The sequence below is a fragment of the Tupaia chinensis genome, unplaced genomic scaffold, assembly GCF_000334495.1.
Source record: "Tupaia chinensis unplaced genomic scaffold, TupChi_1.0 Scaffold144991_2, whole genome shotgun sequence".
Lineage (NCBI taxonomy): Eukaryota > Metazoa > Chordata > Mammalia > Scandentia > Tupaiidae > Tupaia > Tupaia belangeri.
Genome location: NW_006204851.1, coordinates 1,321,253 through 1,345,193, shown reverse-complemented (window position 1 = coordinate 1,345,193; position 23,941 = coordinate 1,321,253). Strand labels below are relative to the sequence as shown.

General features: G+C 38.1%; 1 protein-coding gene and 1 pseudogene across 3 annotated transcripts in view; one reads left to right on the top strand and one right to left on the bottom strand.

Annotated features, from left to right (window-relative positions):
- Positions 1-23,941, bottom strand: part of PAK3 (p21 (RAC1) activated kinase 3) — a 320,142-nt gene that overhangs the window by 224,281 nt on the left and 71,920 nt on the right. The window lies entirely within an intron of this gene.
- Positions 10,409-11,729, top strand: LOC102475236 (stromal membrane-associated protein 1-like; annotated as a pseudogene).

The following is a 23,941-nucleotide window of genomic DNA, read 5'->3' as shown; positions in this document are numbered from 1 at the left end:
GTCATTTTTGCTTAAATTTCACAATACAGTTTTTCCCAGTCCCTACTATGTGCCAGACACTCTACTAGGAATATAGACTTTCCCTGTCTGCTACTTCATGGACTCAGTTTCATTTCTTGCCACGGTTATGTGCTGAGTCTTTATGTTTAAGAGAAAGACAATATTCACTCTGCCCAGAATTGAAACACTTGCTTTTCCTTAAGTGGTAAAAACCACAATACCAAGAAAATACCACTTTTTGAACAAACAAAGGATGTGGGAATATTAAAAAAGTCATCCATGCCAACCAAAAAAACCCCAAATGGAAATCCTCTCCATTTCAAAACATGTGCACAGAGTCAAAAACGCTTAAAAAAAAATAAACAACACTATATGATAGAGGGATGATAGCCTTCATATATAAAGAACTTATGGGCCAGCTCCATGATCTAGTGGTTAAAGGAGCTGAATCCCCCATGGCTAACTACACAGTTCAAATCCTGGCCCTGATAGCTTGAAAAATACAAACAAGTGTGCATATATACATGCCCTAAAATCCCTACAGGATGGAGAAATTTATAAGAAAGGATTATGGCATGATTTTGCTCCATTGGAGGTGCTTTCTCCCTTTCTTCCTCCCTTTTTCTCTACCTCTTTCTCTCTCATTTTCTGGCAAGTACACATGCTCTCTAGGAAATTTTTAAAAAACGAGTTTATACATTTGTTAAAAAACATAATAAGACTCTAAAAGTTAAATGGGAAAAAGACAATTTCTACAGGAGCAATTGTAAATAGCTTAAAATATGTAAATCCTATTCGACCTCTTCTGGTAATATAATACATATAAATGAAGCAATAGTCAGGTCTAAGTTTTGTCTGTCAAACAAACTAAACTTTCTTTTTTAAGGATTAGAGGACTCATTGCTGGCAAGAGAGTGTCAGATGGTCACTCTCGTGTACAGCTAGTAAAAACTGGCAAGCTTTCTATAAAGAATTTTTTTTTTTTGGAGAGGTTTTCGCTATAGGGCACGTGCGCTCGCCAGACAGACAGAGAGCGACATAGAGACAGAAAGCGAGAAATCACCCCCCAGGGGGGATGGTCACGCTGCAATCCCTTCTCCTCCATTCTCCTCTCAGGATCTTGGGCACGCACGCACATGCGCCCGGCATGAGTTTTAAGTCACCGGGTCCGGGACGCGAACTGCAGTCGACTACGTGGGAGTCCAGCGACATAGCCATTACGCTAACTGCTGGTTCCCTCTATAAAGAAATTTGATGGGACAGCCAGGTGGCATAGTGTTTAAGGCAGCTGGTCCCACATGACTGAGCAGTTCATGTCCCAGACCTGGTGACTTAACAAACATGTCAGGTGTGTGTGCATGTGTGCCCAAAATCTGATAAGAGAATGGAGAAGGGATTGTGGTATGGTCATACCCTTTGTGGGGTGCTTTCTCACTTTCTCTCTGTCTCTGGTGAGTGCACATACCCTATAGCAAATTGTAAAATAAATAAATAAATAAATAAGCAATAAATGTAAATAGCCTAAAACATGTTTAGACCCTTTGACATATAATGATTTTGTTTTGGGCCTGTGTGAGAAAGTAGTTATGATCTAGGCCACAGGCCTGCTTAATAGATATTCATCATGATAACTTGGGCCATCAAGCTCAGTCTCATGTAATTCTTAGTGTGTCAACTGGACTGTAGTATATGCTCAGTGCCACCTCCTTGAGCAAGTCCCCTACACTGAGACCATGTTCAAGGAATGGCTGCCTAGAGATTAATGAACAGTTGGATCTGACAATACATGAAAAGCCCAAGCTCTGCATTTTACATTGACCTGATAGAAAGTATGGGCCTTAGTGTCAGACTCTTCCACTGATTGGCTATTTGTCTTTCAAGGAGTTACTTACCCTTCTGTTTCAGTCATTTTACCTATAAATTGTGGCTGGTGTTATCTACCCTTCTTAAGATGATCTTAGATGTTGTAGTAAGGTTTTATCCATTCGAAAATGTCTGACCTTGAAAAAAACTACTTAAACTTTCTCACCAAACTCCAATATTATCATCTATTTAATATTTATTTTCCCTCAAGGGTTAAAGTGAACACGGACTGATATACTGCATGCAAAGAACTTAACATGGTGCCTAACAAGAGTAATAATAATAATTGACAGGGACTAAAATATAATAGCTTCTAGTTGCACAGCATTTAAAATTCTATTTTTAAAGCATGTTCTTTCTCTTTCTAGGAAAGCCTGAAAACATCTAGCTAATAATGTCTCACAGCCTTGACCACAGTCTCTGTCGGCTGGCACATCGTACCACTCCACCGGGCTCTCACGCCAGGCACGCCAGGCATCAGCAATCCACAGTAAAGAACAACAGGTGGTAAGGAAAACTCCAGCCAACTGCTTGCAGCTCCCTCTGGGCTTTGCAGTGGCTATTTAATGGTGAATGAAATGAGGCTTAGAGATTTGGGTGAATCCCTGCAGAGTGCAGAAGTTGAAACAAGAGACAGAATCCTTGACCCTTGTTGACCACAACTCTGCATTAGTGTAGCACTGCATGTGTTTCAGGATAGTTCCTGCCATCTTTAGTCTCCAAAAAGGCTATGAGGTCGGCAGGGCAGATGGTACTGTTTCCATTAGAAAGATAAAGAAGCAGGCTCCAAGAAGGGCAGTTTTGCCTAAGGTCTTAAAGTTAGTTAGCAGCAGAGGAGAAAATAAAATCTAGGTCTCTTCTGTTGGTTTAGAGTTCTTTCTACCACACTGCAAGTCTTAGAAGAGCTGTCAAGGTCAATTTCAAGGACATACATCACCTCAGACAGGATGCAGAGTTTATCATAGGGAAAAGATTAAATTACTAGTGACAGGAAGCCCACCCTTTTGCCCCACTATAATCTTCTTGCCCTGACCTGGAAAATTACCGAAGGACTGAAAAAGCCGCATCCAGAGAACTAAAGAGGTTGTCCAAAACAATCTGCCAAAGAAGCTTATGTAAAAGCTGGATTTTATATGTTATTGCAAAGGGAGGAGTGGACAAAGGATGACAATGTGGTCATTGAAGCATTCGACCACAGTCTCTTGTTTATGGATGTGACCTCGGTTTGCTCTCAGGATCATTATTAATCTCCTCTGGGCTTTTTTCCTTTTCAGTCTCTCTCTTATATATACATCTCCCTTTGGGCATAGTTTAGCCCTCTGAATAGGTTACTGTGACTACCTACCAGGAAATAAACTATCCAGCTATCCTTTCATTTCACTCTCTAGCTGCCATCTTCATGGAGAATAAAACACAGAAATGAACAAAATACAGAAGAGAAGGTTTATAGTAGAATCATGCATATACACCTGTATTACCTGTGTGTGGCAGGTGGAATGGAGATGAGAGCTTGAAATTGAGAGAGAGGTAATACCCAACTCTGCTGGGTGATGGCAGTTAAATGATCTAAGGACTGAGAGTGTGGAATTGTTTAAGAAATGTTTTTTTCTTTACTCGTGATAGGGTGCCTATATGTACAAGTGAGTGTAAGTGAGAGAGAGAGAGCATCTTCCACAGGGTCTGGTCACACCACAATGCCCTTCCTCTAGTCCTCCAGTCCATTGATCCTAGGCACGTGCATGTGTGCTCGGGGTGTTTCAGGCAACCAGGAAGGGGATTAAAACCATGGTTGCCATGTAAGACCCAGCTTTTCTTGATTACAGCATGACCACTGCACCGTGGAACTGGCCATGGAACTCTTTTTGAAAAATACATGAAAAGTCATCTGGGTGGTGTGGTGGTTAAGGTGGCTAGATCCCATATGTCAACTGCACGGTTTGAATCCAGACCTGGCAACTGGAAAACACACAGGACACATGCATGTGCGTGCCTGAAATCCCAAGAAAAGAATGGAGAAGAAGGAATTGCAGCATGTTCAACCCTCCTGTGGGGTGCATCCTCACTTTTTCAATCTCTCTGGTAAGTGCATGTGCGCTACAGCAAATAAAAGAAAATGAGTGTATGAAATAATGCCCCCCATGTGATGTCAGAAATTAATAACAAAAATAGTAAATTTATTGAGCTCTTATTGTGTGCTACTTTGTTAAATGCTTTATCATTTTTTTATTCTTCATAACTCTGTGATGAGTATACTATATGATACTATATGAGTATACTATATGATACTATAATAATTCCCATTTTATAGATGGAAAAATGGATGTTTAGAGCAATTAAGTAACTAGACCAAGGTCACAAAGTTAATATCAGAGCTCAGATTGAACTCATGCTTCCAGCTTCAGTCTATGACTGAAACATTACTTTTTATTCTAAAGGAATGCAGGTAGATGGGGGGACAGAAATTTACTAAAAGTTCCTCAGAGTATCTTTGTATGTTTTACTTCGTTCCATCCTTACAGCAGGTACTGTTACTCCCCATCCTATAATAAAGGAATAGGAATAGTTAGGAAAGAGAAAGTTAGGAAAATTGCTCAAGGTTTCATGGCTAGCTAATGGCAGAGCCAAATTTAAGAGACAAAATCCTTGACTCCCAGTCTAATTCTCTTTGCATTTACTCTCCACAGTTTCAGATATGGTTCCCAATGATCCAACCTCAGGTATTCACAGCCATGGAATGTGGCTGGACCTAATGACTTCCTTTTAGGGAATAGATTATAGCAAAAACAGTAAAATGTTATTTCTATGAATAGGTTGCAAGAGACTCCAATTATGCTGACACTCTATTGCCTTTTTGGCTTGAACACATTGGAGAGACCAGGTGGTAAAGAACCAAGGACAGCCTTCAGCTAACAGTAAGTGAAGAATTGAAGCCCACAGTCCAAAAACCAACAGGGAACAGAATTCTCCCAGCAATCATATGAGTGAATTTAAAAGTGGATCCTTCCCCAGTTGATTGTTGAGGTGACTCCAGCTCTGGCTAACACTTAATTGCAGCTTTGAGAAACCTTGTAGTGAAGGATTCAGCTGCACTGTTGTCTGGATTACTGACTCATGGAAACCGTGAGATAATAAATGTGTATTGTTTGAACCCAGTAAGTTTGAGGTGATATGTTACATAGTCATAGAAAACAAACAGTGTGACTCTAGACAATTTCACTGATCGGCTTACAACAAAACAAATTAAGGCACAGTCCTTGAGAGAGATCCAGGTGAGCTTTACAACTTCAGGGGGAGAGCTGTGAATCCAAGGATCACCTCTTGGGATGCTTGGATGTTTCCTCTGCTCAGCAGGTCTGGTAGCCATGGCCTAAGGTAGTATAGGAAGTTCTAGGGTTCTCACCCTTTATTGGTCACTGAGTACAACATTTCTCAGTGCTCAGCTTGTGTTCAAACTAAGTGACTAGCAATACTGGATCAGCTTGTCCTCACTGTCAGCTGGGGAAGCCCTAAAAGTGCCACTTGGAAGTTCCCATGGGGCCCAAACCACCACAACAGGACGTCTTCATCCTAGCAAATATAGCTACTCCCCAGCCACTGCCCCAACCACAGCTCTATTTTGGAATTTCTAACTGAGTGTGGGCTGCAGTAAGTGAGGGGTTTTGACAGACACCTTAAAAGCAATTAGCCAAATGGGAATCACTTACGCTCAGTTTTCAAATGGCTAATTTGGTGTCAGGGAATTTTCTTTAAAAAGCGTGGGTGGCAGACACCCCAGCATCTCTTGTAACTATTTAATTGAATAGCTTAGCCAAAGGAGTTGCAGTTCCGGGATGAGTTACTTTTTAAGACATCAGCAGCAATGTCAAGGTGAGGCAATGTGGAACCTTGTAGATCTGTGAAGTACATGTGAGGTAAGAGTCCCGTAGTAGTAGTGACCCTTAAGCTTGTGTGTTATAAAAGCCTCTGTATTTGTGTGTTTGAATCTGTAGGGATTTGGGGAAGGAGGAGGAGCAGGATAGGCATAGCACATTTAGGAATGCACTTTCCCCACTGACATGTACGCTTGGATAGGTATTACTGCTCACAGAAGTAGGTAATGTGTGTGAATATTTGACTCATCACACACCGTATGTGGCATGAATGGGTAGGGGGCTGTGGCCATGGAGGATGTGTAAATATGTATAGCACTATGTACGTATGTATAGCACATCTCAAATTCTCAGTGTGGCTCATTCACTGACATGTGTGCAAGTGTACTTCCTGTGAGTTAGTAACAGGGAAAAGAAGACAAGTATATGAGCATGGGAGGCAGAAACTGACAATGAGCCTATGAAGAGCCCTTTAAGAAGAGGACAAGTGGCTCATTAAGAACCTACCTCATTAGGGCCTCAGTTACAGGGGGACTGAAACAAACTACTTCATTTCCTTGACAACTGAGCCAATTCCTCCCCCACCCTGTTCTCCTCTGACTTAATAATTAGGAGACAGAAAATGAGTGAAATTGCCCCCAAAAGAGGAAATTTACAAGTCCTCCATGCCTTTTTTCTTTTCAACAAGTGTCTACTAGTGCCTGCCTAGATAGTGCTCAGCACTCCAGTCTTCCCTTTGTTTTTCATTATCTTCATTTGATCTATACTCTTAAATTGTTCCCTGAAGGGCATCCATCGAAGGAGAATGGTTAAATGCAATACTGCAGGTTACCCAAATGTCAGTTTCTGAGCAATAAATGAATTATCTTGCACCTAGAGGTCTGGTACCCTAAAGAATCAGGCTTAGCTGAAAACCAGAGTTGCTCAAATAATGTTCCTTTTTTGCCTGTAGTTGCACAAATGCAACCCAGATTTAATGGTCTTCAGGAGCATTGATTTATATGTTTACAAGCTTGGGAAAGTTTCTGAATGAAAGCTTCCCAGTGGTGGAAAAAAAAAATTACTCCCTGCTTTCTAGAACAAGCAATTATAAAAACGCATCGCAGGTCCTCTAAACCATTTCTGTGGTACGAATTCCTATTGAAATCTGAAGAAGCCTATGGATCCCTCTCAGAACAGTGCTTTTAAATGCATAAAATCAAATATACAGAATTACTAAGAAAAGCAACAGGACTGAAATTCTTGCATTATTTAAACATTTGTGAGGTAGTCATATATACTTCTTTATAAACACATTAAACAACAAATTCTAGTGGCGGGTCTCAGAACTACTAACACAGGGACACGGTAGTGCAGCAGTGATTAGGGCCACCATCCACAGTAGTACATGGGTTCTTATCTCATGCTCACGAAGAATTAGAGATGTGGCGTGTAGATGAGAAAGCATACAGAGTTTATTAAGAGAGGGAAGGAAGAAAAGAGCCCCCAAGTAGGAACCAGGTCTAGAAAATGCATTACCAAAGAGGAGCTTGGGGGCGGGTTATCTTAGTCAGAAAGGGCTTTGGTTGGGCTTGTTCTAGGTAGAGCTAACACATGTGTTCTCCCAGCCCCTGGGGATGATCACATGCTGGATGAGTCTGGTCATTCTCCCAATTTTGGAGTGGGTATGAGGGCAGGAGATTCTCTTTGTCAAGAAACATAAAAACCATTATTTTCTTCTTGGAATGTGGTGGGGCCTGGAAAAAAGCCTTTGTTTCAGGTAATGCTGCCTAGGTTAATTTTACATTTTGGGCCTGTACCGTGACATTATTTTTATGATCCTTGTCTCCTATCTCACTATTGTAATTTTGATATATGTAAATGATATTTCTTTGATATTGATTGACTTTAAATTTTCTTATTTATATTGAATTGTCATAAATCTTTCAAAATACTAGTGATAGCTATAAATTTACAGGAAAATATCTTTGATTTTTATTGGTGATAAAGTTATGAGAAAGAAAAATAATTCAGCACAGTCTGTAGAATGCGAGGTCTATTTAAATTCTGAATGTCTGGGTAAATTATGAGCCTGAGACTTTGGTTATGCCCCATACCTATCAGGGTTACTGCCAAAATGTTACTCCTAAGACTCTTAGGTGTCTGCCACTCCTAAGAGAATGTTTTAGTTTACAGTAAACAAATTATGATGCTGCATAAGGATTATAGATTTCCCAATGTGACTTTCCACACTTTTTTCTTCCCATTATTCTTTAGTTCATATTAGGTATAGCCAATCAGTTGCCAGCATTATATTACATGTACTAATGGTAAACTATTAACAAACAACTTATAACAACCCTTCTCTTCTTGCCCTTAGCTTTATTATTTAAATAAGTTTTCTATTTCTTTATTTTTTTTTTAGATTTTTTGTTATAAGGCATAGAGAGAGACAGAGAGAAACAGAGGGAGAGTGGGAAATCACCCCGCAAGGATAATTTGCCACAATTCCTTCTCCTCCATTCTCTTCTCAAGATTTTGGGAATGCACACACACATGCCTGGTATAATTTTCAAGCCACTGGGTACAGGACTCAAATCATAGTCAACCATTTGGTAATCCAACACCTTAACCAGCATGCCACCTACTGGCCCCTAAAACAGTTTTCTTTGCAGCCATTTTGGTGAGCACATCTCTGGGCCACCAGAGATCTGTGTCAGTTAGGTAATTCTTAAATTCTGGCTTAAATAAATCACTTTTAGTTCACTTATTGTGCCTCAGTCTCCTTTTTAGGTTGAGTAACAACTATTGTTAATACTACTGTCATTTGTTGCCTACATTCATAATTGAAAAAGCTAAACTTCATTTAGAGATTAGTAAAATATAAATACAATTTTTTCCCTATCCAAGTTCACAGAACCCCCTGAATTCTATCCATAGATCCCTAAATGGCTACATACTTCAGAGAGAGAGAGAGCTCCAAAGTGTAAAATGAGATTGCAACAGAGACCACGAAATAGGAGAATGTTCTGACCACTACTAAAAAGCCAAAGTAGGCTGAGAAAGATGAAGAGATTGACTGTAATTTAGGCAAAACACAAATAAATAACAATAACAAAGGAAAAGTTACTCCTGCCTCTGATTTGTTTCACCAAATGTTTGAAAATCAAAACTTATTCAGCCTTATTTACTCACTAGAATAACTGGCATGATGATGGGCCAGCATTCACCATAAGGGGTTAAAATGTATTTGCTGCTCAGAGAAGGCTTTCATTAGTTGCTTTGACACTGCAGGAAGAAACCTGATATTCTTGGGTTGCCTCCAGGGATTCTAGTACCTCCCTTCTCTGACCCTTTCAAGTAGCTAATCACCTATTACTCTAGACTCTTCTAGCACTGTCTACCTACTTCCAATCTACTGTTCACTGTATTCAAGTTCCCTGTAACATACATCTGTTCTCACATGAGACTGTGTGAAACAAATGTCTCATAGTAAGCAATTCCTTTGTGATGCATGTATATACTAATGAGGAGAATGTCTTTTTTCTATGGGATGAATAATTTCAAACAATTGGTTTCAACCACATCATTTGTTCATCCTGCAATTTGGTTGGGACAGGGTGAGAATAGGTTCTGGAAGTTAGTTGTTTAACAGTTGCCAAAATTCTAAGATAATACAAAGTACAGCTGACTACAAACTCGTAACAAAACTTAAACTTCTAGAGAGAGAATTAATGTCATTCTGATCTATTGAAAGTAAGTAAAGATGCAATATTTGTGCCACTGTTGGGGACATTTAAAATCTAATGAGGAGTCCTAGCCAAAGCAATCAGATAAGAAAATGAAATAAAAGATATTCAAATAGGGAAAGGAGAGTTGAAATGATCTCTATTTGCAGATTACATGATTGTATAAATAGAAGACCAAAAGATATCCACAAAAAACTTCTTGAAGTAATAAATGACTACAGTAAAATGGCAGGATACAAAATCATCTTAGGAAAATCTGTGGCATTTCTTGTTTCTATATAGAAACAACAAGTAGACAGAGGCAGAACTGAAGAAAGTAATCCCATTTACCATAGCCACAAAAACTATAAGATATCTAGGAATAAATCTAATCAAGGAAGTCAAAAACCTCTACAAGGAAAACTATGAAAATCTTAAAAATGAAATTGAAAATGACTACAAAAGGGGAAGGACATCTCATGTTCCTGCATTGGGAGAATTAATATAATCAAAATGACAATTCTACCCAAATTAATCTATATATTTAATGCAATCCCTATAAAATTACAAGAGACATTCTTCACAGATCTAGAAAAGACTCCTAGAATTTGTCTGTAATCAGAAAAGACCCTGTATTGCCAAAGCAATCCTGTGCAAGAGGAGTGAAGTGGGCATTCCATGACTCCAAAATATATTACAAAAGCTGTGATAATCAAATCAAAACAGCATGTACTGACTGTGAGGCCAAAGCTGATGCAGAAGGTCATATAGGTAATATAGAGCATTCCCAGTGAGGAATTTACCATCTGCTTTAGAAGATAGTACTAATTACAAATGAAAAAAACAGATACCTGATAGGCTTCCTGGAATATTGGTGTGTTTATTTCTATGAGATGTGCTGGAATTAATAGAAATCTTGGGATTCATATATCCAGAGTCAAGTCAGTTAACCTAGACCAATGGACACCAGAACAAATACAGAGCATGCAAGATATGGGAAATACTTTTAAAGCAAGACTACTCTATGAAGCCAATATTCCACAGAATTATCAAAGACCACAAGATCAAGCAGTGGTATTTTTCATCAGAGATAAATATGAGAAGAAATACTGCAATAAGAATGCTATAGTGGGACCAGCAGGTGGCATGATGATTAAAGGTACAGAACTCCTACATGGCCAACTGCAGTTCATAGTCCTGGACCTGGTGACTTGCTCTCTCTCTCTCTCTCTCTCTCTCTCACACACACACACACACACACACACATACACTCACACACACGCACACACACTATCCCTCTCTTGTTAAATTAAAATAAATAAGTAAATAAAGTTAAATAAAATAATTCTTTAATAAAAATAATGCTATAGCTATGACAAATAAAGCAAGAGAAAAGGAAGAGAAAAGGTGAGAAAAGGAGCCGAAATGCCTGTAAAACCACTTGTAACTGAAAAGCTACAGAAGAAAGATCAGCAATTGGAGGCTAAAAAAAGTACCAGCCCTAAAAAAGCTGCAGAACCTACTGTTGATCTTTTAGGACTTGATGGCCCTTCAGAGGCACCAGTGACCAACAGGAAGACAACTGCAGTGCCATCCCTGAGCGATGATCTGGACATCTTTGGACCAATGATTTCTAATCCCTTACCTACAACTGTCATGCTCCCAGCTCAGGGGATATCCTCTGTATCTACAGCTACCACACCATCTACAGTAACAATGGGGGATCTAGATCTATTCACTTAACTAACTACAAAATCAGAAGAAGCGGCAAAAAAACCCCCACAACTCTCCAAAGACTCCATCTTATCTCTGTATGGTACAGGAACCATTCAACAGCAGAGTACATCTGGTGTCTTTATGGGACCCACAAATGTACCATTTAACTCATTAATACCGACTGCATTTCAAGGTTTTCCATCAATGAGGGTACCTGTGCCTACACCTCCTGGCCTTATAGAAATTGTGATGGGACAGAGTGCAAGCATGATGGTGGGCATGCCCATGTCTAGTGGGTTTATGGGAAATCCACAAACTAGTGTGATGCTACTTTCTCAAAATGTTGTTGACCCTGAGGGAGGAATGGCTGGACAGATGAGTGCACCCCAAAGTAAGTTTGGCCTGACATAAGCTCAATAGCCCCAGTGGAACTTCTCACAGATGAATCAGCAGATGGCTGGTATGAGTATCAACAGTACAAATCCTGCAGTGGTTTCGACCAGTCCCCCACCACAGCAGCAGGATGCCTGGAATCACATCAGGTCAGACTCTCAACACACAACTGTGGAAATGAAAACTGCAACACAAGTTACATCCGGAACTACCACCTGACATTCCTTGCTAAAATGCATCCAGTTCCCCTGTTTATTCATGTACATACATCATCTTTGTTTTTCCCCATTTTTTCACATTAAGAATTATCTGATTGACCATTGTTGGTCTGTACTGATTCAATTTTAATGTAGTGAAAAGCAGGTTGAGAGGGAACCAGCAGTTAGCGTAATGGCTATGTTGCTGGACTCCCACGTAGTCGACCGCAATTCGCGTCCCAGACCCGGTGGCTTAAAACTCACACCGGGCGCATGTATGTGCGTGCCCAAGATCCCGAGAGGAGAGTGGAGGAGAAGGGATTGTGGCATGACCATCCCTCTTGGGGGGTGATTTCTCGCTTTCTGTCTCTATGTCTCTCTCTGTCTGTCTGGCAAGCACACGTGCCCTATAGCGAAAATCTCTCCAAAAAATAATAATAATAATAATAATAAAAGCAGGTTGCAGGTTGAGAAACCATTTTATGTCAAAGACAGCTTGCTCATTTTCTCATGATTTCATATACCACATGGAGAAGCTGCTCAAGTCAACCTGCAGAATCAGTTTTATGCTCAATAAAATTATAGCTCTAATGTTTGCATATAAGGGAAGTAGTTGTCATGTTAGTAATACCTCTAACAGTATAACCCCCACCCCAAAATTAGCCATTAATCCTGTAAGAAGGTAGTATATGATCAAATGTTTAATCATAAATAGAATATAAATGTATTACTGAGCATTGTTTACTAGTGTATCAAAATCCTTTTATTTCATCATTCACTTCACTGTACTGTTGTTATGTTGTGCTTAACAGGAATGTGGTGAGTGAAAGGAAGATAAACCTGGATAGCACTACAAAAGTTACTTCAATGAATGCTTAAAGAATTGAAATTTTATCTGCTTCTCTTGTAATTTGGCTTTCGCCTTATGTTCACAGTACTAACATGAAGACCTTTTTCTGCACTATATGCAAACAGGGTAACTAAAACAAAGCTACTTTCAGTCCTTGAAGGAATATCCAGGCTTATGAGAGTAATTGTGTTTACATTTCATGGTGCCTAGTATTGACAAAATGTTATTTCCCTGTATTAAACAGATGACTCCACAGACCAAAAACAACAAAAACAACATACCTCACAAGTTTGTAGTGATGCTGGTATAAACAGAACTTTCATGCTGCCAGTTGTATAAATGTATAGCATATATAATTATGTACAGTACAGAATACTTGATCTTGATAATAAATGACTATGTTAGTGGTTAAAAAAAATCTGATGAGGGACCAGCAGATGGCATAGCAGTTACATTGCTTGACTACCACATGGATGACCGTGGTTCAAGTCCTGGACCTGGTGCCTTAAAAATCATGCTGGGTACGTGTCTGTGTGCCCAAGATCCTGGGAGGAGAATAGAGAAGGGATTGAGGCATGGCCATTCCCCCTGGGGGTGATTTCTCACTTTCCTTTTTATTGTGTCTGTCTGTCTCTCTTTTGGGAGAGTGCATGTGCTCTAAAGCAAAAACATCTAAAAAATAATAAAATTAAATGATAAAATTAATGAAAGAACTGAGTAATAATCAGAAAATATTTAAAAATGTCTTGAGGCAAGTCTAACTGAACTTCAAAAACAATCAGGAAACAAGCAGATAAACTTGAGATTCCTTTCCTTTTTCTCAGTTTAGCTACCTATCTATCCTCCTACTACCAATCCATCCATCCATTCATCAACATCCCTTCAACCATATATCCAACATCTATTCATTCATTCATCCATAATCCATACATCCAACATCCCTTCATCTATTTACCTATCCATCTATTTAGCCAACATAACTAGGTAAGTTTAATCTTCTTGGACTCCTAAAGGCCAGTGAACTCCACAATTAATCTAGAGTCTCAAACTGAGTGTTGATAACATTCTGGTGAGGAGTAGGAAATAAGATTTTCCACAACTGTGCAGTTGAGCTAAGTAGCCCTTCTCTTAAGCTTCCTAGATCTTTCATTTCTGCCCTTGCCTCTCACGACAGAGTCCCAGTAATTCTCACACAACAATCCTGTTGCTCTTCTCCATAAACACTGGTGAATACTGGTAATGATTTGGGACGTGAGGGGGTTTTCTTCTCAGCATCACTGAAGGTTGTAATTCTGCTGCAGCCTTTAGATAGATGCAGAGAAATGACAAGGACAATTTAGGAACAATGCACCAAAGGGAACTGCTCCTCAAAACTCACCTTCTCCCTGAAGCTTCCTGAGGCTTCACGGGTTTCCCAATTCCTTAGGGAGGGTAACATGGGACTATCCATAGCAGATCAAGAGTATCTGAAATTTCTGAAAGCTGCATGGGAGGTTACTGTCCCACTAAGCCAAGCCTCCTATACAAACATGCTGAGATTCCAGGCAAGCAGAACAAGGCAGAGTGAAGTGACTTTGACTCTATTTCTTTGTCATCAGTCTGTTACTCCTAAGAGAATGGAATTAATGTAGTCAAGTGCAGCCAAATGGGATACATTACCAAGAGGGGAGTAACAGCTTTCCTTCCAACTCTAGGGAAAGGCCTTCATTGTCTGGAGTATGTTTATCCCATGCTCTTGAGGCAATAGGAAAGTCAGAAATACAAACTAAGAGGGGGCTTCAGTGGAGTCCTGCTATATCACATCACAGCTAAATTCCATTATCCTGTAGCTATTATCTTTTACTTTTCTTCTTCATCTTACCTGCCCCAAGGAATTCCCTCCTCACTACGAACTTCTTTGCAACTATTCTGAGATGCTCTAGGTTCAATCCAGCTTGTGACAATTCTCTGAGGCAGCCTCCATACCTTTATGCATATGGTTACTCTTTCCTAAAGTGTCTTTCCCTCTTACCTATCCAAATACTGGTCACCTTTCGGGGTCCGGCTAAAGTTCTGTATCTGTGAGAGTTTCAGTTCCTGCTACAATCAGTCGCTGATTCTTTTTTCTCTGAGGCCCTATGTCACTGAGAGTCTCTGACATTCAGTTTCCAAGTTCAAATATCACATAGCTTTGGAGATTTTATAGGCAGAATTAATTACTTCTTTATCTGTTCTTTCATAGCACTTCGTACATACTTTCCTTGCAACACATAAAATGTAGAGTTTTATCAGCCCATTGATTTCTCTTCCTTGTTGACAGTGATATGAAAAGTACAGACTACATTTTAGAGACACAGTGTATTTCCTAGTCCTAACAGAGAGCCTCACCTTCCTCATCTGTAAAATGGAGATAATATCAATTTCCCTAAATGTTTTGATAATTAAGTTAGATAGTATTTGTAAAGGACTTGGAACATACCAAATGCTTACTGTCTGCTCTTGTTATTATTTTAAATTTATCTTATCAACTCAACTTTTATTAGCTTAGACATTTATTTGACTGCTATGTTAGTTTAGTTTTACCACAAAACAAGCTTTCAATCTTTAATCATTTTTTATCAAATTATTATTATTTTCCCCTTATATTCAAACTACAACTTGAATTTCTGACCAATTCATCTTTTATTGCAGTGAAATGTATATTTAAAAATAAATTTATCATTTTAAATGACAATTGTTTTTTATTTATTTACTTTTTAAAATTTGATCAGAGAGGGGCAGAGTAAGAGAGACAGACAGAAGGAGAGGGAAAGTGAGAAAGCAAGCCACCAGGTCTGGGACTCGAACTCAAGTCAGCCATGTGGGAGTCCAGTGCTCTTAATCACCATGACACCTGCTGGCCCCAATTTTAAGCATTTAAAAAAAAATCATGCTAGAATGTGTACATGTGCATGCCAGAGAGAGACAAGAGCACCCTCCAAAGAATTGTTATATCATGATCCCCTTCCTACAGTCCTCTAGCCAGTTCGGCCTGGGGCACCTAAGTGTGTACCCAATGTGTTTCAGGCTGACCAGGATGAGGTTTCTAATGGTGATTGCCACATGGGATATGAATTCTCTTGAATAGCACATTACCACTACACCATGGAGCCAGCCCACTATTTTAGCCATTTTTGAGTGTACAGTTCTATGGTAGTAAATATATTCACATTGTTGTACAGCCTTCATCACCATCTATTTTCAGAACTTTGTCATCTTCCCTAACTGAAACTCTATACCAATGAAATAACTTGCCATTTTCTCCTTTCTCCATCTCTTGGAAATCATCATTCTACTTTTGGTCTCTATGAATCTGATTACTCTAAGAACTTTAAATAAATAGAATCATACTTTTATTTTATTTTACTATTTATCCTTTTGTGTCTGCCTTATTTCACTTAGCATAATGTCTTCAAGGTTCATCCAATGTTGTATATATGTAAGAATTTTAAGAATGAGTAATATACTCTTGTATGTATATGTCAAATTTTCTTTATCCATTCATCTGCTGATGAACACTTGCATTGTTTTCATATTTTGGCTATTGTGAATAATGCTGCAATGAACATGGATGTAAAAGTATATTTGAATCCCTGCTTTCAATTCTTTTTGGCATATACCCAGAAGTGGAACTACCAGATTATATAGAAATTCAACTTTTAGTTCTAAGGGAATAGCCATACTATTTTCCATGGTGGCTGTGCTATTTTACATTTCCAACACCAATGCACAGGGGTTCTAATTTATCCACATATCCTGGCTAACAGCTCTTATTTTCTGATACTTTTGTTTGTTTGTTTTGTTTGATTTATAATGGCCACCCTAATAGGTGTGAGGTGGTATCTCATTTATGGGTTTGGTTTGTATTTCCCTAACAATTAGTGATGTTCACCATCTTTGATTATTCTGACTGGTCATTTATATATCTTCTTTGGATAAATGTCTGTTCAAATCCATTACCCATATATTTTTTAGGTTGCTAGACGGTACATGTACTAACCAGAGAAAGACAGACAGAGACAAACAAGAAAGCATTCGCCATGGAGAATGGTCACACTGCAATCCCTTCTGCTCCATCTGTCCTTCCTTTTGAGATTTTGGGCATGCACGCACACACACCCAGTGTATCTCTCAAGCTGCTATATCTAAGACTTGAGCCATGCAGTCAGCCATGTGGAATCCAGCCACCTTAACCACCATAGCCTATTTTTTAAACCAAATTGTTTGCTTTTTGGTGTTACTGAGTTGTAAAATTTCTTTATAAATTCTGAATAACAATCCCTTACTAGAGATAGGATAATTCAAAAAGTTCCTGGAAAAATGAAATTAAAATATCCACTTATTTTGGTACCAAAAGAACTGAAATCCATGCACTACTTTTCATAATGTGTATTTTTCATGAACATCTAGAAGACCCTCTTAGAGATGATTTGTAAATCTTTCCTTCCATTCTGCGTGTTTTTGTTTCATGCTGATAGTCTCTCATTTAATGCATAAAGGTTTTTTAACTTTAATAAAGTTCAACTTTTCTATTTTTTCTTTTGTAGACTATGCTCTAGGTATCATATCCAAGAAATCATTGCCAAATCCAATATCATGAAGTTATGATATGTTTTTTCTCCTATGTTTTCTTCTAAAGTTTTATAATTTTACCTATTATGTTTAGGTCTTTTTTTTTTTTTGGCTCATTTTTGGAAATGGTATAAAGTAAAAGTACAACTTATTTATTTTGCAAGTGGTTATTCCACTTTCCCAAGACATTTTGTTGAAAAAATTGTCATTTCCCATCGAATGGTCTCGGTATCCTTGTCAAAAATCATTTCGCTATTTACTGAGGGTTTATTTCTAGGCTCTTTATTGTATCTCACTAGTTTATGTATCTGTCTTTATGCCGCCATGATATTTTGATTACTGTAGCTTTATAATAAGTTTTGAAATCAGGAAATGCAATGCCTCTAAGTTTTCTTCTTTTTCAAGGTTGTTTTAGCCAGGCCTGCCCAGTACTGTAGGAGTTAAGTGCTGTTTATATGAAGCTGGATCCCACATGGCTGACAATGGTTCAAATCCCTGACCTAGCAGTTAGATAAAACATAGGAGGCACATGTGCATGCATGCCCAAAATTAGAATAGAAGGGAGACATGGAGGAAAAGAGATTGTAACATAACTATGCCCCATAGGGGAAGTGCTCTCTCTCTCTCTCTCTCGCTTGCTCACTCTTGCTCTCACTCTTGTTCTCACTCTCTCTCTCTTTGGCAAGTACATGTGCCATCTGGCAAGAAAAAAAAATGTTTTGTCCACTTGCTGTCCCTTGAAATTCCATATGAATTTTAGGATGGATTTTTCCATTTCTGCAAAAAAAAAAAATAAGCCATTGGTCTTTTGATAAATATTGCACTGAATCTGTACTTTTTTTTTTGTCTTCCAACCCGAGATGTCTTTTTATCTATCTATCTATCTATCTATCTATCTATCTATCTATCTATCCTCTTTAATTTTTTTCAGCAATGTTTTAAAGTTTTCAGTATACAACTTTTTAATAATTATTTATTTAGTTCCATTTGTTATTATTATTATTGTTATTTTAATTTTATCACACAGAGACAGAGAGAGAGAAAGGGAAAGTGAGAAAGCAAGCCACCAGGTACAAGACTTGAAACATGGTAGACCATGTGGTAATCCAGCACCTTTAACCGCCATGGCACCTGCTGGCCCACAGTGTACAAGTTTTTTGCCTCCTTAGTTAAAACTCTTTCTGAGTATTTTATTTTTTAAGAATTATTTTTATTTAACTTTATTTATAATTATTTTCCTGTTTGAATGGAGAGAGACAGGAAAAGAGAGAGAGGGAAAGTGAGAAAGCGAGCTACTCGGTCTGGTACTCGAACTGCAGTCAGCCATGGGGGAGGGAGTCCAGACCCTTTAACCAGAATGCCACCTGCTGTCCACATTCTTTTTGAATATTTTAAGTGGAATTTTATTACTCAGTTCTCTTTCCAATTGTTCATTGTCAGTATATATGAACACAACTAATCTCTGTGTGTTTCTTTTTTTATTTTTAAGATTTTTTGTCATAGGATGTGTGCAATCACTAGAGAGAGAGAAATAGAAACAGAGTGGGAAAGTGAAAAAACCCTCAGGAGAGATGGCCACACTGCAATCCCTTCTCCTCCATTCTCCTCTCTGAATTTTGGGCATACATGCACACATGCCCAGAGTGATTTTTCAAGCTGCCAGGTCTGGGACATGAACAACAGTTGACCATATGGAAGTCTAGCACCTTAACTACCATGCTGCCTGTGGGCCCTCATTTATTGCTTTTGTATCCTGCAACTTTGCTGAAATCACTTAACAGTTCTAATCATAGTTTTGTAGAATCTTTAGTATATTCTGCATAGAAGATCATGTTGTTTGTAAACAGATACTTTTCTTGTTCCAATGTGGGTATCTTTTATTTCTTTTTCTTGCGTAATTGCTGGGTGGGTCTAGGCCTTCCAGTGTTATGTTGAATGGGAAGTGCCAAAAGCAGGAATCCTTGTCTTATCCCTGATCTTAGAGTAAAACCTTTCAGTTTTTCATCATTGAGTGTGATGTTAGCTATGGGTTCTTCATATATGGCTTTTATTATGTTGAGGTAATCTTTTATTACTAGTTTATTGGGTATTTTTTTCATCAAAAAGTGTTAAATTTTATAAAATGATGTTTCTATATCACTTGAAATGATCATGCAGTTTCCTCCCTTCATTCTGTTAATGTGGTATATCACATTTAAAAAAATTTTTTGGTGTTGAATTATCCTTGCATTCCAGGAATAAACCCCATTTGGCCATGATGTATAATCCTTTTAATATGGTACTGAATTCTGTCAGCTAGTATTTTATTGTGAATATTTTTGAGGAAATCAATATTCCTAAGGGGGTACTGGTTTATAGTTTTCTTTTCTTGTAGTGTCTTTGTTTGGCTTTGGTATCAGGGTAATGTGGGCCTCATAGAATAAATTATGACATGTCTTTTCATTTTCAATTTTTAAAAATAGTTTAAGAAGGATTGTATTAATACTTTTTAAACCTTTTTTTATTCTTTAAAAGATTTTGCCTTAGTGAGTGTGCACTCACCAGACAGAGACAGACAGACACAGTGAGAAGGGAAGTAAGAAATCACCCCCTCGGGGGATGGCCATGCCTCAATCCTTTCTCCTCCATTCTCCTCCCAGGATTGTGGGACATGTAGACACATGCACCCGGTGTGATTTTCAAGCCACCAAGTCTGAGACTCAAACCACAGTCAGCCTTATGGGAGCAGAGCAAAGTAACTGCTAAGTCATCTCTTGGTCCCTATTAATTCTTAAGTATTGGATGGAAATCAGAAGTGAAGCCATCTACTTCTGAGCTTTTCTTCATTTGGAATATTTTGACTACTGATTCACTTTTCTCTCTAGTGTGTAGGACTGTCTACTTCTTTATGACTCAATATTGGTAGGTTATGTGCTTCTAAGAATTTGTCCATCTCATTTAGGTTATCCAATTTGTCTGCATACAATTGTTTATTATACTCTCATAATCATTTTTATTTCTGTAAAATTAGTAGTAATGTTCCCTTTCATTTCTGATTTTAATTATTTGACTCTTCTTTATTTTTATCTTAGTCCAGTTACCAAGTATTTGCCAATTTTGTTGATCTTTTCAAAGAACTAACTCTTTGTTTCACTGGGATTTTTCTATCATTTTTCTCTTTATCTCTGCCTTTTTAAAATGTAATTATTATTATTATTATTATTATTATTATTATTTTAATTTGCTACAGGCCCACCATGCCTCCTGCTAGCCCTTATATCTCTGCTTTAATATTTATTATTTGCTTTCTTTTGCTACTCTGGGTTGAGTTTGTTCTTCTTTATCTGCTTCCTTAAAGTATAAAGTTAGGTTGCTGATTTAAGAATGTTTTTTGTTTTGTTTTGTTTTGTTTTAATTTTATTTGTTCATTAATGTATTTTTAATTTGATCAAAGAAAGAGAGAGGGAAAGTTAAAAAGCAAGATATCAGGTCAGGGACTCAAACCATGGTTGACCATGTGGGAGTGTCCAGTGCCTTAACCACCATGCCACCTGCTGGTCCCAATGTTCTTCTTTTTTAATGTAACCATTTAAACATATAAATATCACTTTTAGCGCTGCTTTCACTGCATCCTGCAAGTTTGGTAATTTTTTTTCTAGCTAAAAGCAAGGACCACTATCCTTGCTGAGTTTCCATGATTTAACATGTGAGCTCCAAAGGCAAAACAATTTCAAAATATAGTAATGGTCAGAAAATACTATTTATCTCTAAGAGTCCCCAAGAACAAATTATTTAATCAACCATAATTATTCCTTACCTGTTTCCTTCCTTCCTTCCTCCCTTCCTTCCTTTCCTCAACCACAATATACCAAACACTAATGATATATACACACACAAGATCAGTAATGCATGGACCCCACCTCAAAGGAGTTGACTGAATAGTAATCAACATCTGTGCTAGTCCACCATACCTGGAGTAATAACTGCTCTTTGAAAGAATGTAAACAGCTGATACCTGGTCACAAAACCAGTTTGGATCTTGTGACCTCTCCCCTTGCACTTGAGTACATTTGCATGTATGTACACAACACAGACTTTTAAGTAGGCAAACTATCAAAGTTTTTCTTTCGCTTTTCCAGATCTCTATTAGTTGTTCAAGCACTGCTTCTCTGTGCTCAAGGCAGCTACTGCACACATAAAGATACCAGCTAATATTTGTAGGAAGTTTACCCTATGCTTGGTACAATATCCCCACCTGCCACCACAGTCTCCCCTTCCTGAGGAATATTCACAATAGTCTTCATGCCCTGTTCCCTAAGCTGAAGACTTAAGCCAGGAGCAAGGAGGTGGAAAAGTAAAAAGGTTTTGGGGCCCTAACTTCTTATTTCAATTAGAAAGTATCTAGATTTGTTTTTTTAAAGAGCATGTCTACTTTTATGTGCTTTACATTTTGGAATCTGAACTACCAATATTTTTCATTAAAAAAAAAAAAAGCAGGGTAGGGTCCTCCTGCTGATTGGAGACCAAAGAACAAACAAATAGACTTGGAAAACCAAAATCACGGTACCTGGTGATGAAAAACAAGTTCAATTAGAAAGTATCTAGATTTGTTTTTTTAAAGAGCATGTCTACTTTTATGTGCTTTACATTTTGGAATCTGAACTACCAATATTTTTCATTAAAAAAAAAAAAAGCAGGGTAGGGTCCTCCTGCTGATTGGAGACCAAAGAACAAACAAATAGACTTGGAAAACCAAAATCACGGTACCTGGTGATGAAAAACAAGCCATATTTTTTTACTAGGGAAATATCACAAGCAGAGTTTTGTTTTAGAAAGGTATAATTCTACCGAAAGAATGTAGGCTGCACTAGAGGAGAGGATACTAAGTAGGAAAATCTGGGATTTTGCCAGACCTTTGTAAGGAGTCAAGGAGTGGCAGTTGGAATGGTTAGGAATAGATAGAGCATAATAACAGAATGTGAGAGGCAAGGAGTCAAAGAGAAACATCTCAAAAGAGCATATTTCAGTTGATAAGGAAAATATTTTGGGTCACAGAGATCATTCCAATGTGCCTCGAGTAATTCCTTATTGGGCGAATGGCACTTCTGATTCCTCAGAAGAGCAAACTGCCTGTACTCATTATTCTGGAAGGGAAAACAAACTGATGCATTCATCTTTAAGAGTGAGGCAGGAAAAATAAGGGGTCATTTGTCAGGACTACTCAGAGATAGGATATTCCTATCTGGCAATAAGAAAGCCCTTTGGGGGAGGGCGTCTTAAGGAAGAATGGTGAGAAATGAGCTTAGGAAGGAGAAATGTTCTTATAAGCTTGTTCTACTGGTACAGATACAGAGCAGTAACTATTTTAGATTGGGCTCCAGAAAATTGAGATTGGGAGCTATCAGGCTGCAATTCTACCATTAATGGTTAAATTTAATGCAATGGTTTCTAGAGCACCTAGCACATTGCTCAGTCAGTGTTAAATCAGCCATGGAAAGAGGCCTGGATCCACCTATCTAAAGTAAAGAAGAAATTGGGTAGAAGCCTAATGAGAAATAAAATTAGGATCTCAAGTCACCCTCCAATTCCCTAAGTAGAAAGAACACTGAACGGGGAATCCCAGATTCAAGGTTTAGCTCTGGAGCTAATTATGTATGTGACTTTAGACAAGACATTTACCTCTCCAGGTTTAATTCTCTGTTATTAAACGAAGAGAGCGATTCCTGTCACACAAAGCTACTGTAAAGGTAGAAATGAATTGTGAAAATATTTTAAAAGCGTAAAGTATTATACACATGGCAAAATATGTAGATACAGATCTTATACACCTGGAAGGTGGTATGTGATTAGAATTTTTATAAATCAAACCACATATTAACATCTTCAAATTTAATTATACATGTTTAAAAGAATTATACAGTGAATACCCATGTCCTCATCATGTCCTTGATATTTAAAGGCACCATTCAGCAAAATTTTTGCACAAGAAATTCTTATAGTAAAATAGATTGATGTTCCTCATTTTCTATTGATTGTCTTCTCTTTTTGTGTTGTCGTGCAAAAGAAACATTATCTAAGGAAAAACCAGAACGTGCTTGCTGCCAACAATATTTATTTTCTTTTCATTTCTCAAGGTTGGGCCTAGGGGGATTGTGGCTTGAAAAATCAGAATAATTGGACTGGATCAGTGAAGGAGAGCATTGGGAGAATTTAGTCCAGTGTGATAAATTATAGTCCATTTCTTTCTAGGATCCCACCAAAAAGAAAATATCATCCTTGGACCCTCATTCTTTACAAAGCTCTTTACTATAGGAGCATACATTAATTATTAGGGAGCCAAATGAAATCAGCTTAACAGATGAACAATAAGCTTTTTAATAATAGGAGAAGGGAATCAGAACGTTATTTATGAACGTCAGCCAAGCAATCTTGCCATAGGTAAATTAAAATCCTTTGACCCAGTAGTTTTCTCTAACACTGGCAAATACATCTGGATGACTGAGGATGTTGTCCTTTTCAGGGGATAACTACAAACTCCTGAACAACCTGAGTGCTCATCAATCAATTTGACTGTATAAATCCTGGTATATTTATATTATGAACAATTACTGAGCCATGTGAAAGAATGAGCCAGACTTTTAACTACTAATGTGCTGGGAGGTCTATGATGTACTTTTTTTTTTTTTTTTGGAGAGGTTTTTGCTATAGGGTGTGTGTGCTCGCCAGACAGACAGAGAGAGACAGAGAGACAGAAAGCAAGAAATCACCCCCCAGGGA